General features: G+C 51.4%; 1 protein-coding gene across 8 annotated transcripts in view; it reads right to left on the bottom strand.

Annotated features, from left to right (window-relative positions):
• OSBPL1A (oxysterol binding protein like 1A) overlaps positions 1–16,147 on the bottom strand; it is a 2,815,351-nt gene that overhangs the window by 1,686,298 nt on the left and 1,112,906 nt on the right. The window lies entirely within an intron of this gene.

Here is a 16,147-nt window from a genome sequence, read left to right on the forward strand (position 1 = left end):
GGCAGTGGTATCTACCCTAACCTTTCTTTCGCGTTTATACTATATAAACGTGGTATTGTTTTAGGCTATTTTATTAGCCTCGAACATAAACCTGCTTGACCAAATACTCTTTCTTTTGCCTCCTGTTTGGTTTAGTCTCCATTTCTTTTTGTTAAAGTCCTTCTTGTGATTTACTTTGCACGGCAAACCAGGTTTGCCTTCTTTGTTCACAGTCTTTTGTCGGGCTTTTGCCAAGAAGCCCTCCTCTGGGCGCCTGGGTGTCTAGGTGGGCTGAATGTGAGGAGGGGTGTAGTCACCCCCTACACAGGGTATCCTAGGAAACCCAAGTCACAGTAATTGTAGTCGCTTTGTGTAATCTCTACTACTGCTCATTTACTCTTGAGATAAGCCTGGCTGCTCCGCTACTGCTACCACTTTAACATAGTAGTACAGGCTTGTACCAAAGGTGAACTTGTATTACCACTTGTAGTCTTAATTGTGTGTAGTGGTCCCTAAGGGCACTGCACAGGATTCTGCCTAACACTCACCACCTTGCCCTTGAGGGACGGGAGGAAAGACCTGAGGGCCCAGAACACGGCTCGGAGCTCCAGTACGTTGATGTGCAGTGACCTCTACTCCGGGAGCCAAAGGCCTCTTGCACAGAGATCTCCGGTGTGTGCTCCCCATCCCTCCAAGGAGGCGTCCATCGTCACGGTCTCCTGATGTGCTGGTGTCTGGAAGTCCATGCCCGCTGCTAAATGCGCGTCGGTGCCCCACCACCGGATCGCTTGGCGGAAAGTCTTGTTGAGATCTTGTCTTCGAAGCTGCCCGCCGCTTGCATCCAATGGTCGTCGAGGAACCCCTGCAGTGGCCGCATCCGCAACCTGCACAAAAGCACAAGGTAGATGCACGATGACATCATGCTGAGCAGGGACTTGATGGACATTACCCAGACCACTTCCATGGTCAACAGCCATTGTACCTTGCCCAGGACGGCTTTCGTCCGACAGTGAAGCCAACCGTGCCACTGTGTCGAGTCTGGCTCCCAGGAACAGGGCATCCTACGACGGTACCAAGTGGGACTTTGCGAAGTTGATTGAGAATCCCAGTTCCGTGAGCAGGCGGACAGTCTTCACTGTGTGATCGACGACGAGTTCTCTTGACTTTGCTCGGATGAGCCAATTGTCCAAGTAGGGGTATACGTGGATCCCCTGCAGGCGCAGCCGCGCCGCCACTGGTGCCAGGCACTTGGTGAAGACCCTTGGCGCCGACTTCAACCCGAAGGGCAGGGCCTTGAACTGGTAGTGCCGCCCTTGGACCACGAACCGTAGGAACTTTCGATGTCCCTTGTGTATGGGGATGTGGAAGTAGGCATCCTCCAAGACCACCGATGACAGGAAGTCGCCTTCCTCCAATTGTCCCAGCACGTGCTAAAGGGTGACCATCCGGAACTTCATGCATTTGTTCAGGCGGCGAAGGTCTAGGATGGGCCGCCAGCCACCAGTCTTCTTTCGGACGAGGAAGTACAGCGAGTATACTCCTGAGCCCCGGAGCCTCTTTGGGATGAGTTCTATCGCACCCTTTTTTAGCATTGCTCGTACCTCCAGAAGCAGCTGTGGCACATGGTTTTCTTTCCTGGCCACACGTGGGAAACGGGGACACTTTCTTTGGAACTCCAGAGTGTGCCCGTGGGACAGGGCATCTAGCACCCAACAGTCGGTGGAGATGGACTCCCACACGCTGGCGAAATTCGCCAGCCGGCCTCCCACCAGGGTGCTCGGGTGGGGGCCCGACGTCACAGCCGGTTCAGTCTGGTTTTGCTGAGGCCTTGCCACCTTGGCCTCCTTGGCGACGATGACGGTGTCCTCCTGTCTTGTTGCGGCCTTTGTAGGCTTCCTGCGACGAGGAGCGGGCTGCCTGGCGGTACGAGGAGGAACTGCCGCCAAATCTTTGGAGGCACCTTGAGACTTGCCTCCAGAGAACCCAAGGCCCGGGCCATCTCGGTGTCCACCTTGATGGCCTGCAGTGACTCGTCCACTGCCTTGCCGAACAGGTTGTTCCTGTCGAAAGGCATGTCCAGTACCCTGGTCTGCATGTCCTGACGGAAATCGGTGGCCCTGAGCCTACTGCGCCGGCGAAGGCAAACGCCGTTGCCCATCTGGCAAAAGCCAGTGTCGGCGATGTCCGTGGCCACCGTGATGGCGTGGTCCGACGCAACCTCACCTTCCTGCAGGATTTCAAGGGCTTCCGCCCTCTTGTCTGGGAGGAAGTCCAGGAGGGGAGCGATCTTAAACCACAGCTCCCTGTCGTAGCGCACCACTATCGCAAGGGCGTTGGCTACCTTGATGGTCGTTGCTGCTGACGAGATGACCCGTCATCCCATGGCATCCAGTTTCTTACCCTCTGCGCCCGGTGGGGAAGTGGAAGTTGATGCCATCGCCCCTGCCGATTTCTTCTTGGCTGCCGCAGAGACCACCGAATCCTGGGATGGCTGTGCCCTGAGGCACGTAGGAGCAGAGTCCGGAACCAGGTACTTCTTCTCGTACCGGTCCCTCTTCGCAGGGGCCGTGGACAGGTTCTTCAGAAGGCAAAGTCCTTTGTCCCAGATGTCGTCCAGTAACGGGACTGAGAGGACGGTCTTCCTCTTGGCCTCCAGGCGTTGGTAGAGGAACCCTTCTTTCTTCTGCGCTTTGGGGCATAGTTGGAAAAGCTCTGATGCTCTGGCGATCATGGCGTGAAAGGAGCCAATTTCGTCGGGAGGGGAAGCCCGGGCAGGGGTGATGGTAAATCTGTCCCGTCGTCACCATCCGTCCCTGTCGTCGCCCTCTCCGTCCCAGTCTCATCCCTCGGAGGAGGGGATGGGGGTGAAGGCTGGAAGGGAGGGGGAGGATAGACTCGCCTCCGCTTCTGGGCTCCCCGACAGTCCAGGCGCCGCTGGATTATCCGCTGGGGGTAATGGCAACCTTGTCCTTATCTCCATACAGAGGGTCTGCAAAGCCATCAAGATTGCTCCTGAATTGTCCTGTGGAGTAGACATCGGCTGTGATGGGAGCGACGGCTGGGGCGCGTGGTCCTCTGATTCCTCCACGGCCCGCGGCACCTCGTCAGCCCCACCATTGCTCTCTATGTCCGCCTCGTCGGGATCCCTCCAGTAGGTCCTGACATCCTCGAACTTCTTGTCCAGGATAGCTTTGACGCCAGCCAGCTCATCCTCGGAGGTGGTATCTGTGTCCATTAGGGCTACCGTGCCCCCCCCCACTTTCTCGTCCCAGGGTTTCACGGGGGTCTTCTCGATAGGCTGGAAAGATGTTTCCCTCTGGGGTGGCAGGGAAACTGCTGCCACAACTTCAATCGAGGTCTTGGCCGGGTGAATCACGGCCTTCACCATCTTGGGCGCATCTGAAGCCTTCACCTTAGGGAGAGGGTCACTGCCTCGCCCCCCCTTGGCTATCTCCGTTAGGATCAACCGGGGCTTCTCCCGAAGCTTGCCCGGGTTCTCCGACTTCCTTTTCACCGAGCCAGAGCATTGGCTCGTGGATGATGGCATCGGTGACATCGCGCCCTGCCTGGCAGCTGAGGAGCATGAACCAACGGCACTCCCGGTACCCGCGGACTCGCAGTGCTTTGCCTTTTGTTGGGCCCCCGTTGCCAGAGCGCCCTCAAAGGTCTTAGAAGACAGCTCGGGCTTCTTCTCACCTGCTGCTGGACTCTTCCCCTCCAGCCAGTTAGTGAGCCGAGTATGACGGTCCTTCATTGTCCGGACGGACATGTTCTTACAGAACGCACAGTCCTCCTCCACGTGCGACTTGTCGACGCGAAGGCAGTAGAGGCACTGGGAGTGCTCATTTTCCTTGAAGACATTCTGTAATCCACATCCTGGGCAGATCCTAAACAGCTTAGATCCAACGGGCGTCGTGTCTCCTTTGTCCTGGGCCATGTCCACGTGGGGTAGGCCTCAAAGATCTTCCGGAATCCTCCAAGAAGTGAAAACTTGATGAAATATCGGCCTTGAAGGGCGTAGAAAATTCCAAAACGGGTTCCCGTTAATCGGAAGACGAATTGGTGGAGCTTGAGGCTCGAATTAACCAAAAAAATAAGAGTAAACACTTAGGAAAAACGCAAAACGCAGTAAAAGCTCGAGAGCTAAGCACAAGGACTCCCAACACTTGAATGTGCAGTAAAAATCTGAAGATGGCTGCCAGAGGAGGGGCTTAGGAAGAGGGCAGTCATTGGCTGGGGGCAGTATGACCCAGAGACCAGTGATTGGTTATTAGTAGAAAGACAGTTCAGAAACAAAACTGTAACCGATTTTTTCTTTACTGAGGATTCCCAGCCTGACGACAGGGAATATTCATGAGCATTTGAATCCATGCCAGACCCAATGCTGGAGAACTCCCAACAGTTGGTTCTTGGAAGTCCTCTCACTCCTCCCCTGATGCACCCTTAGACGGAAAAGACGTACCCAGTCCATCATCTAACAGGACACTACTTTATCTTCTAGAAGGAACAAGTTACTTACCTGTAACTGTTGTTCTCCAGCATGGGTCTGGCATGGATTCACATGCTCATGAATATTCCCCGTCGTCAGGCTGGGAATCCTCGGTAAAGAAAAAACCAGTATCAGTTTCGTTTCTGATCTGTCTTTCGTAGTAATAACCAATCACTGTGGTCTCTGCGTCATACTGACCACAGCCAATGACTGCCCTCTACCTAAGCACCGCCTCTGGCAGCCATCTTCAGATTTGGAAGCACGTGAAGTGGCAGTATGACCAAGTGAAGAGCCGCAGAGGGGTAGGCGGGAGGGTTCGCATGTGAATCCATGCCAGACCCATGCTGGAGAACAACAGTTACAGGTAAGTAACTTGTTCCTTCTCCAGCATGGGGTCTGGCATGGATTCACATGCTCATGAATAAAGAATACATAGCAGTACACACATGCACAACCACGGGAGGTGGCAAAGGCTCAACATTAAGCATCACATCAACTCAACATTAAGCATCTTACCTCCTCACCAGGCTCACCTCAGGCGAACAGGTTGCGCAGCACTGCTTGGCCGACCCTGGACTCCTCCCTGGAATCCCGGTCGACGCAGTAGAATTTCGTGAAGGTGTGCGTCGACCTCCACGTAGCAGCCCTGCATATGTCCAGCAGGGGCACACCAGATAGGAACGCCGTGGTAGCTGCGATCGCTCTGGTGGAATGGGCTCTCGGACGGCCAGGCAGCGGTCGGTTTGCCAACCGGTGACAGTACATGATACAGCCGGAGAGCCATCTGGAGATGGAAGCCTTCGAGAGAGCCTTCCCCTGATTGACAGGTCCAAAGTTCACAAAGAGTTGTGACGTCTTCCGAAACCCCTTCGTGCGGTCCACGTAGAACTTCAGCGCTCTAGCTACATCCAGCGAGTGCAAAGTCCTCTCAGCCGGCGACGAAGGCGACGGGAAGAACACAGGTAACACCAAGGGTTCGTTGAGATGGAAGTCCGACGGTACCTTGGGCATGAAGGAGGGGTGCGTCCTGAGCACTACCCTCGTGTCGTGGAAAGTCAAGTACGGGGCCTTGCAGGAAAGGGCCTGGATCTCTCCCACTCGTCGTGCGGAGGTGATGGCCACAAGAAAAGCTGTTTTCCACGATAGAAACTTCAACGGGGCCGAGTGCAGAGGCTCGAACGGAGGTCCCATGAGCTTGGTCAGCACCACGTTGAGCTCCCACGCCGGGGCCGGAGCCTTCACCGGCGGGAACGATCTGAACAGTCCCTTCATGAACTCTTTCACCAGACGATGAGACCACAAGGACGTCCGCCCCGTGGTTCTGGTGTATCGGGAGATCGCAGCAAGATGAATCTTGATGGACGCGTGTGCCAAACCAGCTTTGGCCAGCGTCAGCAGGTACGGCAGTACTTGGGGAGCCGTAATCCGTAGAGGGTTAATCTTCTGTGCGTGGCACCAGACAGAGAACCTCTTCCATTTGTGTCCGTAGCATTTAAGAGTCGAGGACGCCCTGGCCTTTGCAAGAACCTCTCTGCAATCGGCCGGTATGTCGTATCCTCCAAACTCTAGCGCCGCAGGAGCCAGGCCTGCAAGTTCAGCGACTTCGGGTCGTGGTGGAGGATGGCGCCTCCTTCCCTGGAGAGTAGATCCGCGTCCGCCGGCAGTTTGATCGGCGGGGACGCTGACAAGTCCAGAAGGTCCGGGAACCATATCTGCCTCGGCCACGCAGGTGCGACGAGGATCATCCTGCACCGTGACCTCTTGAGCTGGTTGACGAGCCGGATTAGCAGAGGCAAGGGAGGGAACGCGTAGAGGAACAGGCCCTCCCAGGGGAACGAGAAAGCATCGCCCATGCTCCTCGTCTGGGGAAACCTGCTGGCGAACCTCCGGCACTTGGTGTTCGTCGCCGTCGCGAACAGGTCGATCTGGGGTGTGCCCCACCGTCGGAAGAGGCGATCCACCAGATCCTGCCGTAGTTCCCACTCGTGGCACGAGCGCAGCTCCCTGCTGAGTGAGTCGGCGATGGTGTTTTTTATCCCTGCCAGATGAAACGGCACCAGAAAAATCCCTTGGGCGACGGCCCAATGCCACAGGTCCTGCGCCTCCTTGGACAGCGCTGGGGACCTGGTTCCGCCCTGTTTCCTGATGTAAAACATGGTGGTGGTGTTGTCGGTGAAGATCCTCACCACCTTGCCCTTGAGGGACGGAAGGAAGGACCTGAGGGCCCAAAACACTGCACGGAGCTCCAGGACGTTGATATGCAGGGACTTCTCCGTCGGGAGCCAGAGTCCCCTCGCGTGCAGATTTTCGGTGTGCGCTCCCCACCCTTCCAGGGAGGCATCCGTGGTCACAGTCTCCTGGTGGGCTGGGGTCTGGAAGTCCATGCCCGCCGTCAGATGCGCGCGGGTGCCCCACCACCGTATCGCTCGTCGGAAACTCTCGTCGAGCTTGATCCTTTCCTCGAAGCTGCCCGTCGTCTGGATCCAGCGCGCATCCAGGAATTCTTGCAACGGGCGCATCCGGAGCCTGCACATGGGAATGAGGTAGATGCAGGAAGACATCATCCCGAGGAGGGACTTGATGGATCTCACTTTGGCCGCGTCGGCCACCAACATCCGTTGCACCTTGCCCAAGATGGTCCTGGTCCTCTCCTCCGACGGGGAGGCCAGAAGGGACACTGTGTCGAGCCTCGCTCCCAGAAACAGTGCGACTTGCGCGGGCACCAGGTGGGATTTGGCGTAGTTCACGGAGAATCCCAGGTCCGTGAGGAGTTGGACGGTCCTTGCCGTGTGGACCACGGCGAGCTCCTTCGTCTTGGCGCGGATGAGCCAGTCGTCCAGGTAGGGGTAGACGTGAATCCCCTCGCGGCGCAGCTGCGCCGCCACCGGTGCGAGGCACTTGGTGAATACCCTGGGTGCCGACCGTAGTCCGAAGGGAAGGGCTTTGAACTGGTAATGACGCCCTTGGACCACGAACCTGAGGAATTTTCGGTGCCCCTTTAGGATGGGAATGTGGAAGTAGGCATCCTCCAAATCCAACGACGATAGGAAGTCTCCTTCCTCCAGTTGACCCAGGACGTGCTGGAGGGTGACCATCCGGAACTTCTGCGCCTTGATGAACTTGTTCAGCCGTCGCAGGTCCAGGATGGGGCGCCATCCTCCAGTCTTCTTCTTCACGAGGAAGTATCGCGAGTAGACTCCGGAGCCCCGAAGCCTCTTTGGGACGAGTTCGATGGCGCCCTTTCTGAGCATCGCCTTTACCTCCAGGAGAAGTTGAAGGACGTGAAGTTCTTTCCTGGCCACGGGGGGGACGCGCGGGTACCTTCTTTGAAACTCGAGCGCGTGGCCCCGGGCCAGGGCGTCCAGCACCCAACGGTCGGTGGAGATGGACTCCCACACGCTGACGAAGCCCGCCAGCCGGCCTCCCACCGGGGTGCTTCGGTGGGGGCCCGACCCCACGGCCGGTTCAATCCTGCTTGGACGCGGCCTTGCCGCCTTGACCTCCTTGGCGACGACGGCGGGGTCCGCTAGACTTGCCTCGTCCTCTGTAGGCCTCTTGCGACGACGAGCGGGCCGCTTGACGGTAGGAAGCGAAACCGCCGCCGGAACCTTTGGAGGCGCCCTTGCCTCCGCCGCTCCGAAAGGGCGTCCGTCGTTGCTGCAGGACTCCAAGGGCCCGGGCCGTCTCAGTATCCGCCTTGATGGCCTGAAGGGAATCGTCCACTGTCTTCCCAAACAGGTTGTTCCCGTCGAAGGGCATGTCCAGGACTCTGGTCTGGACGTCCTGCCGAAAGTCCGTAGCTTTGAGCCATCCACGACGTCGAAGGCAAACGCCGTTGCCCAGCTGGCGGAACCCAGTGTCGGCGATGTCCGTCGCCACGGTGATGGCGTGGTCCGAAGCCACTTCACCTTCCTGGAGGATCTCAAGGGCCTCCGCCCTCTTGTCGTCCGGCAGAAAATCCAGCAGGGGAGCTATCTTGTACCAGAGCTCCCTGTCGTAGCGGGCCACGATAGCCAAGGCGTTGGCCGCTTTAATCGTCGTCGCTGCCGACGAGATGACTCTACGTCCCATAGCATCCAATTTCTTTCCCTCGCCGTCCGGCGGGGAAGTCGATGTGGAGGCCGCACCCCCCCGCGCTTTCTTCCTGGCTGCCGCGGAGACGACGGAGTCCGGGGTAGGCTGCGCCCGGAGGCATAGGGGGGCCGTGTCCGGGACCCGGTACTTTTTCTCGTACCGGTCTCTTCTAGCTGGCGTAGTGGAAGGGTTCTTGAGGAGGGAAAGGCCCTCATCCCAAATGTCGTCCAACAGAGGCACTGCGAGGACCGTCTTCCTCTTGGCCTCGCGCCGCTGATAAAGGAAGCCTTCCTTTTTCTTCTCCTCAGGGCAGAGTTGGAAAAGCTCGGAAGCCCTGGAGATCATGGAGTGGAAAGATCCGATCTCGTCGGGCGGAGAAGCCCTGGTGGGGGGCGACGACGGAAAATCCTCGTCGTATGCCTCGTCGTCCGTACCCGTCGCTGCCGTGTCAGTCCCCGTATCATCCCCTCGGGTGGACGGGGAGGAGGGCTGGACGGGGCGCGACGGTTGAAAAGGAGGTGGAGGATGGATCCTTCTTTTCTTGGTAGGGGGAACACCAGAAGGTCCCGGTTCTGGATCCCCCGACGGGAGAGGTTCCTCCGTCGGTAACGGTAGCCTCGTCCTTATCTCGGTGCATAAGGACTGTATGGCCAACAAAATGGCCGCCGAGTTGTCTCGCGGCGCTGGCAGAGGGGAATCCGACGGGCGAGCAGGGGCCCCGTCGGTATCCTCGACGATGTCGTCGTCGTCGTCACCCGCGTCGGGGTCCATTCCGACGGGCTGGCCTTGTTCCACGCCTAGGCCGTGGCTTAAGACCTCGATCAGCTCCTCTTCTGAGGTTGAGGCCGAATCTACGACGACGCCCTGCCCCCCCTTCTTCTTCCCCACGGAGGGTTTCACGGGGGTCCTATCGATGGGCACAAAAGAAGACTCCCTCCGAGGAGGCAGGGAGATTCTGGGCCCTGAGGTCGCCACCACTGGCGCAGCCTCCGCAGGCTGAGCCAGGGCCGCCGCGACCGTTTCGATAGAGGGCTTGGTCGGATGGATCAAGGCCTTCACCACCTTAGGTGCGCTCTCCGCCTTATCCTTGAGGGAGGGGGCACTGCCACGCTCCTCCTCTGCCTTAGAGCTCGACCGGGGCCTCTCCAGGAGCTTCGCCGGGTGCTCGGCCTTCCTCTTACCCGACCCAGAGCGTTGGCTCGTGGTTGATGGTGCCGGGGAGGGTGCGCCCTGCCTGGCGCCCGTAGAGCCCGACCGTTCGGCGCTCCCGGTGCCAGCGGACTCGCGGTGCTTGGCCTTATGTTGGGCCCCCGTCGCCGGGGCGCCCTCAAAGGTCTTAGAAGACCGCTCGGATTTCTTCTTCTTCTCGCCAGACGGGCTCTTACCCTCCAGCCAGTTGGCGAGACGTTGATGACGGTCCTTCATGGTCCGTTCCGACATGTTGCCGCAAAACGCACAGTCCTTCTCCACGTGCGTTTTGTCCTCATGAAGGCAGTAAAGGCAGAAAAAGTGTTCGTCTTCCTTAAAGACATTCTGCAGCTGGCATCCAGGGCAGACCCTGAACAGCTTTGCGGGCGTCGAGCTTCCCTTCTCCTGGGCCATCTCCGAGACCGGGCCTGAGAAGCATCTGGAGTCCTCCGAAGTGTAGCTCGACGAAATCTTCACCCTTGAGGGGCACAGACGAATCCGACACGGGTCCCCGTTGATCGGATGTAGGATCGGTGGAGCTTGAGGCTCTTTTGACCGAAAGAATTGAAGTTTTTTGTGAAAAAGCGCGAAAAATAGCACTAACGCTCGAGAGCAATAGCACGAGGATCCCAACACATGAACGTGCGGTAAAAATCTGAAGATGGCTGCCAGAGGCGGTGCTTAGGTAGAGGGCAGTCATTGGCTGTGGTCAGTATGACGCAGAGACCAGTGATTGGTTATTACTACGAAAGACAGATCAGAAACGAAACTGATACTGGTTTTTTCTTTACCGAGGATTCCCAGCCTGACGACGGGGAATATTCATGAGCATGTAAATCCATGCCAGACCCCATGCTGGAGAAATATGTTACCTTATTGTATTCTTGTAAGAAGAGGAAGATGAGTGGTGAGATTCAAAACTTGAGTGTGACCCCTTCTTGGCCTATTGGTGACACCTGCCCTCACTCTCAATCCTTTTGTTCAGAGTCGGCTCGTCTGTCGACCTACGAGGACAATAGGTGAGAGCTGGCGACATCACAAGTGGGACAACCTTGTGCTAACTTAGATGCCCGTTCCCTCAAGGTGAACAAACACAATGGTGTTTCTGTTGGATTTTATTTGCATACATAGGTACATCATATCGAAATTCGTTTTCACTAATTGGAGGTGTCCTAAATAATAAGACCAGAACAGTAAATGTTGTGTAGGCAATTTACTGAAAAAGGCAAACTTGCATGCAATGAACGATCATACTTTGTTACAGAAAGAAGTGAAGAGCCACACATGCAGATCAAATGTGAATGATATATGCTGAGCAAAAGATGAAAAACAAATGTGAATATTACGTTCCCTCAAGGCCGTCAGTTTCATAAGCTCACACAAGTCACATTGTGATCCGTCCCCAGACACCCCACAGTCATTGTGCGGGTCGGTAATGGACATCTTGGAACTGCAGTCTGAACAGTGCTTGAAACCCAAAGGCTTGGGGGGCAGGCAAAGAAGCACCAACAAATAATTTGGAAGAGGTTCTGAGAAAACAGAGTCCTGAGCGCGTATGGAAACAAGCATTGGCAATGTCATCAGACAGATTTTAGCTACCACATTCAACGTATACCCTCACATGTGACTGTTACTATCATGCAGCTTTAAATGCCAAAATAATGCAATCATGCGGCTGCTACGTCACTATATGTATATAGCTTCACCATAATGAAACTGAGCCTTGGTGCTATTCATCACATGCTAGGTGCATCAATGACCCAGTAATGTCGTCCTAAGCACAGCAAATCTAAGCAATAGCCTAGAAAGTGCTACCATCAGATGTAAAGTTCTGCCACAGACACTTCAATAATGTTGTGTAATAAAGTCACCATATGTAAGAGTCGCATTGGTGCTGCCATAATATACCAAGTGCAGCCACAAATGTGGCAATAATGGCATTTCAGCACCTCTACAATTATTTAGAGTGCCCTGCTAGGGAAGGAGGGCCCCCATTCGGCATTGGATGTTTTTTCATTGGGTTTCAAGAGTCCACCACTGTTCTTTAACAGCATGGAATAAAGGCCAGCAACATTTTAAGAGTCTCAAAGTAGCTTTAGAAACTTCTGGAAAGATGTGTTAAGGGAGCAGAGGCTGGGCACTTCTCGTTTTACGTTTTGAGGTACTTACCTTTATGTACGGATTGAGGAATTTGCTGTGTTGTTCCTAATAAATAACCTTTCAAGAAAACTACTTTTTAGGAGTTCCGAGTAACATTTGTTTTGATTGTGCTTGTGTGAATAGAAATAGAAAACATAAAATGTTCATGTGCCTGGACCATATATTTTAATCAGCGATTCTAAAATTAGAATAAGCAATTAGATCGTGGTCACACATGGCACAGCATCACCCAGTAGCTAACACTGGAAGGGCACATTTAGTTCAGAGCTACACATGAGAAAAGCATTATGGATATTCAAATTACGCCGAATGCATGCCTTTAGTTCTGGAAAAATGTCAAACTGAGCAGCGCAATTTTTTACACCGCTTCTTCCATACATGACAGACTGTTCTCAAGGTTGCAGACAACTGCATAACGATGTCACCCTTATCAGGGATCATCAGTGCTGTATAGTCTGTCAGCCTTTTGGTTGGAGCATCGGGGCAGCAAACACAGGCAAAGTTATCAGCACTCCTACAATGTAAATAAGCCTCCAAGTGATAGGGAACCCCCACATAGGTCTACATGAGTGGGACCCTAATTTACATATTCATTGACATCATTATAAGTGTCAATCTGTGATGCTGAAGGGTATAGAGGGCAGCAGCATTACAAGAAAGAAAATCCTAAGAAAGGGACTGCAGTAAAATGGGTCAAAGATTACATTCTGTGTGAATGACAACCAATGTTCAACAAAATGTTCACACGTTGACCCATTATATGCTATACATGAGCACTGGCATTCACGTGCAAGTCCTGTGCAGCGGAGCAATAGAGCTTTCGAAATCTAACAGGTAAGATATAGGTGGGCTTAGCAAACACCTACCATTCGGCTCGCATTTAAAACCAACAGTATCCTGTTCTGCCCCCGTCAATAGACAGTAACTCCCTGCCTCACATCTATTTGTGTTATGGGTGCAAGGAAAATGGACTATTTTCCTGTTGGCTAGGAGCACTCCTAAAAATTCTGTTGGATTAGATTTATATTTTATGGAAATTAGTGGGGTGCAAGGGAGATTAACCAACCCTGAGACTAGGTGATGTTCAAAATGCAAAACACAGATGTCCACAAATTTGTGGAACCCTCCCGTCCCTCACACACCTAATTTGTGTTGAATAACTACAAAAAGACTTTCTACAAATTTTTAGGTCAAATAATATAAATTTTACTATTCACATAAGAGATTATTTCTGAATAATATTCCATTATATATTCATTTCCAGTTTCCGTTACATTATAGGTCTCAGCATTCATTTGTAACTATTCTACGTATTGTACAACAGGTTAGTCCCTGAATCAAACAATTTGTTTTCAGAAAAAATTATTCCTCAATAAACCATAATGCATTATGGTGACAAATTCCTTGTATTTTGCTATCACATAAATTTGCTCAACGCGTTTCGGGAATATGTTCCCTTCATCAGGAGCTCTTTAGTTCAATGTCAATCTTTTCACTTGATTATATCTAAAAGAAATTATATGAAAATATAAATCAGCCAATCATTCTTGATCTGAATTCTCAATATTAACATCATTCTGTCATGTTTCTTAGTATATAATCACCTGGGTGATGTTCACAATCCTTGTTTTATTCTTAATCTGGTACATTTGGAATTTTAGGTTCCTCAACTTTTAATATCTGGTGTGCAGTCCACCGACACCTCCCATAATAAGAAGTGTAACAGCTGGAAGAGTAAAAACATGTGTATGTATATAAATAGATCTATACACATGGAAGGATCTGTCTAATAAAAAACTATTAAAAACACTAATCTTCATATAATTATTCATTGTAGAAGTTGAGTGTACCTGTATTGTGGAATACCGGATACACCCCTCATTGACAGATCTAGGCAGTGTTGTCTCTAACATCCCTTAATGGTATGGACTTTCCATGTTTGCCTCTTGACACCACCTGGCTGATCTATTTTAGAGAAATCCAGGTTCTGCCAGTTAATGCTTACTGCTATGCTTCATGTGAAATAAATAGGGATGGTACATCTATTTTGTTCTTACCCAATCATTCCCTTTGCATCAGATAATTCTCTCGAGTCATTGGTCTCATGTGCATCCTCCTATTCAGGCCACAGAATGACAGTCATCTGATCTGTGAAACAGATCTAGATGTTTCATTTGACATGCTAGTGTTAAAATATTATGGCATAAGTCATTGTGTGCAATCTACTCTGTCTTATATTTCTAGAGGATTGCGGCTTACCTTGCCTGATGGTCTATAGAGGTGATCCGTCCTGTTTCCAGCGCGGAGAAAAAAGTGGCCACAAAATGGTCGCTCTTTATTTACCTACGTCATCATGTTTTGATGACATTGACAACTCCATTGTTCTAAAAACATAATTTAGATATCATCAAGGGCACCCATTAGGATAACTGGCATTGTGTTGCCTAAAAACAGTCAAGATATTGCATCATCACGTCCACACGTGATTACAAGATATCTGTTTGAGGCACCTAGCATGATGCGATGTAAAATTGTTACTTATACTTGTGTTTTGTACACACTAATAATCTCATTATGAGTTTATACATATTTCCTTAAACTTGTTAATAAAACATTAGTGGTGAAAAAACAGAGTAATCGTCATAAGAAACCGACTTATGACAACATATGATGTCATCACATTTCTACACGATGACCAAAACATTTAACTTCTTTTAACATTTAAACCAGAGCATGTATTTTTACCAAATTTGACATACATGCGTCATAAGAGTCACAATAAACTGCTTGCCAAAGTTGGTGAAGGTGCATCTAAGGGTTTACATGTTATAGGAGAAAGTATCTTTGCATTTTCCTATGTAGCATGTGATGTAACCTCAACTATACAGTCGCAACCACAGAGGTATAACAAGAGTGCATAGATTCAAAATAAATGACTATAAACACATAAATCACTCACACTCCTGTGAGCAAAGGGCAGTGCATTACAGAAGCACACTGAAACAACAAGTAATGTACAGGTATAGCTGTAGCTACAATAATGACCCAATGTTTATTGATCATCATATGTTGGGTAGGGTAATGTTGTGTTTTCCTGCAATAGCAATTCATTTGAGGGTGAAACTGATTTGAAGATGTAAAATATGGACTTGGGAGACACTGGTTCTATCTCCTGGATTCCAAGCTTCACAAAAATAGCATGATCCTGGGAAAATCACCCATCCCTTTTTATCTCCATCTCCTTGTGTCCAAATTTGCCATGTACTTAACAGTTGCCATTATAAAAAGTGCTAAAGGAAAACTAATAACAATGAGTCATTGTTCTCTGTCTGATCAAATTGCAAACTGACAAGGAAACCTGGGTCAAAACCCCAACTTTATAAAATGATTAGATATTTTTATATCACAAACCTATCTCTGGAGCAAGGGAGCGCTGTAAAAGTCACGAACCAAAACATTGGTAGCCAAAATGTAACAAGTCATCAAGTAAACAATAGTAATAATTATAATAATACAGTATAAGGATGTGAGTGTGCACAAGACAGCCAGAACATAGGTTACACAAAGGTGTTGTTGGAAGATATATGCTATGATAGGTCATTTATAACGTGCTTAATACCCAGAGATTTCTAAGCGCTGACCCGTGGATCGGAGCTGTGGTGCTCTGTGTCCTCTTGCTTCCAAGGCAAGCACGTTGCCCCTGAGCTATCCTCCCGAGACAAAACAGATCTTCTGTTCTTTCCTAATTTGAAGGAGCAGTCCAGATTGATGAGTAGATCGCGTTCCAGAGTACTGGAGCCTAGCATGAGAAGGTTTATGCAAGCAAGCCTATCTAGTTCCCAGTCTGGTGATGGTCCTACTGGGAGATGGTTTTACTTTGAGATGACCTCGATCCACCCAATGTTTTTAGTTTGGGTGTCAAGTTGGCCAGCGCACAGGTGGTGGTTGCCTTCAAGACGAGAAAAGTGGTTTAGAGCCAGTTCCTAGTCGCGAAGTGGAGCAACAGTAATTTGCGCAAGGGTAATGTGGTCCAATTTAGTTACAAATGTGGCATTTTACAGCCAAATTATGAGACCGCTGCAAAATCAATGTATAATAAAACTTCCATTTATACATGTTTGCCAATATTCTTAGAAGGGAGCCAAACGAAGTGCTTTACTATCTGATCAATACAAAACCTAAGAACCACCTCAGTGAAGGGCGCTCAACTTCCTTTCAAGGTCGGTGAGAAAAAGAGAACATATTTGCACAGAGCAG

Source organism: Ambystoma mexicanum, chromosome 5q, assembly GCF_040938575.1.
Source record: "Ambystoma mexicanum isolate Mex_15411 chromosome 5q, UKY_AmexF1_1, whole genome shotgun sequence".
Taxonomy (NCBI): Eukaryota; Metazoa; Chordata; class Amphibia; order Caudata; family Ambystomatidae; genus Ambystoma; species Ambystoma mexicanum.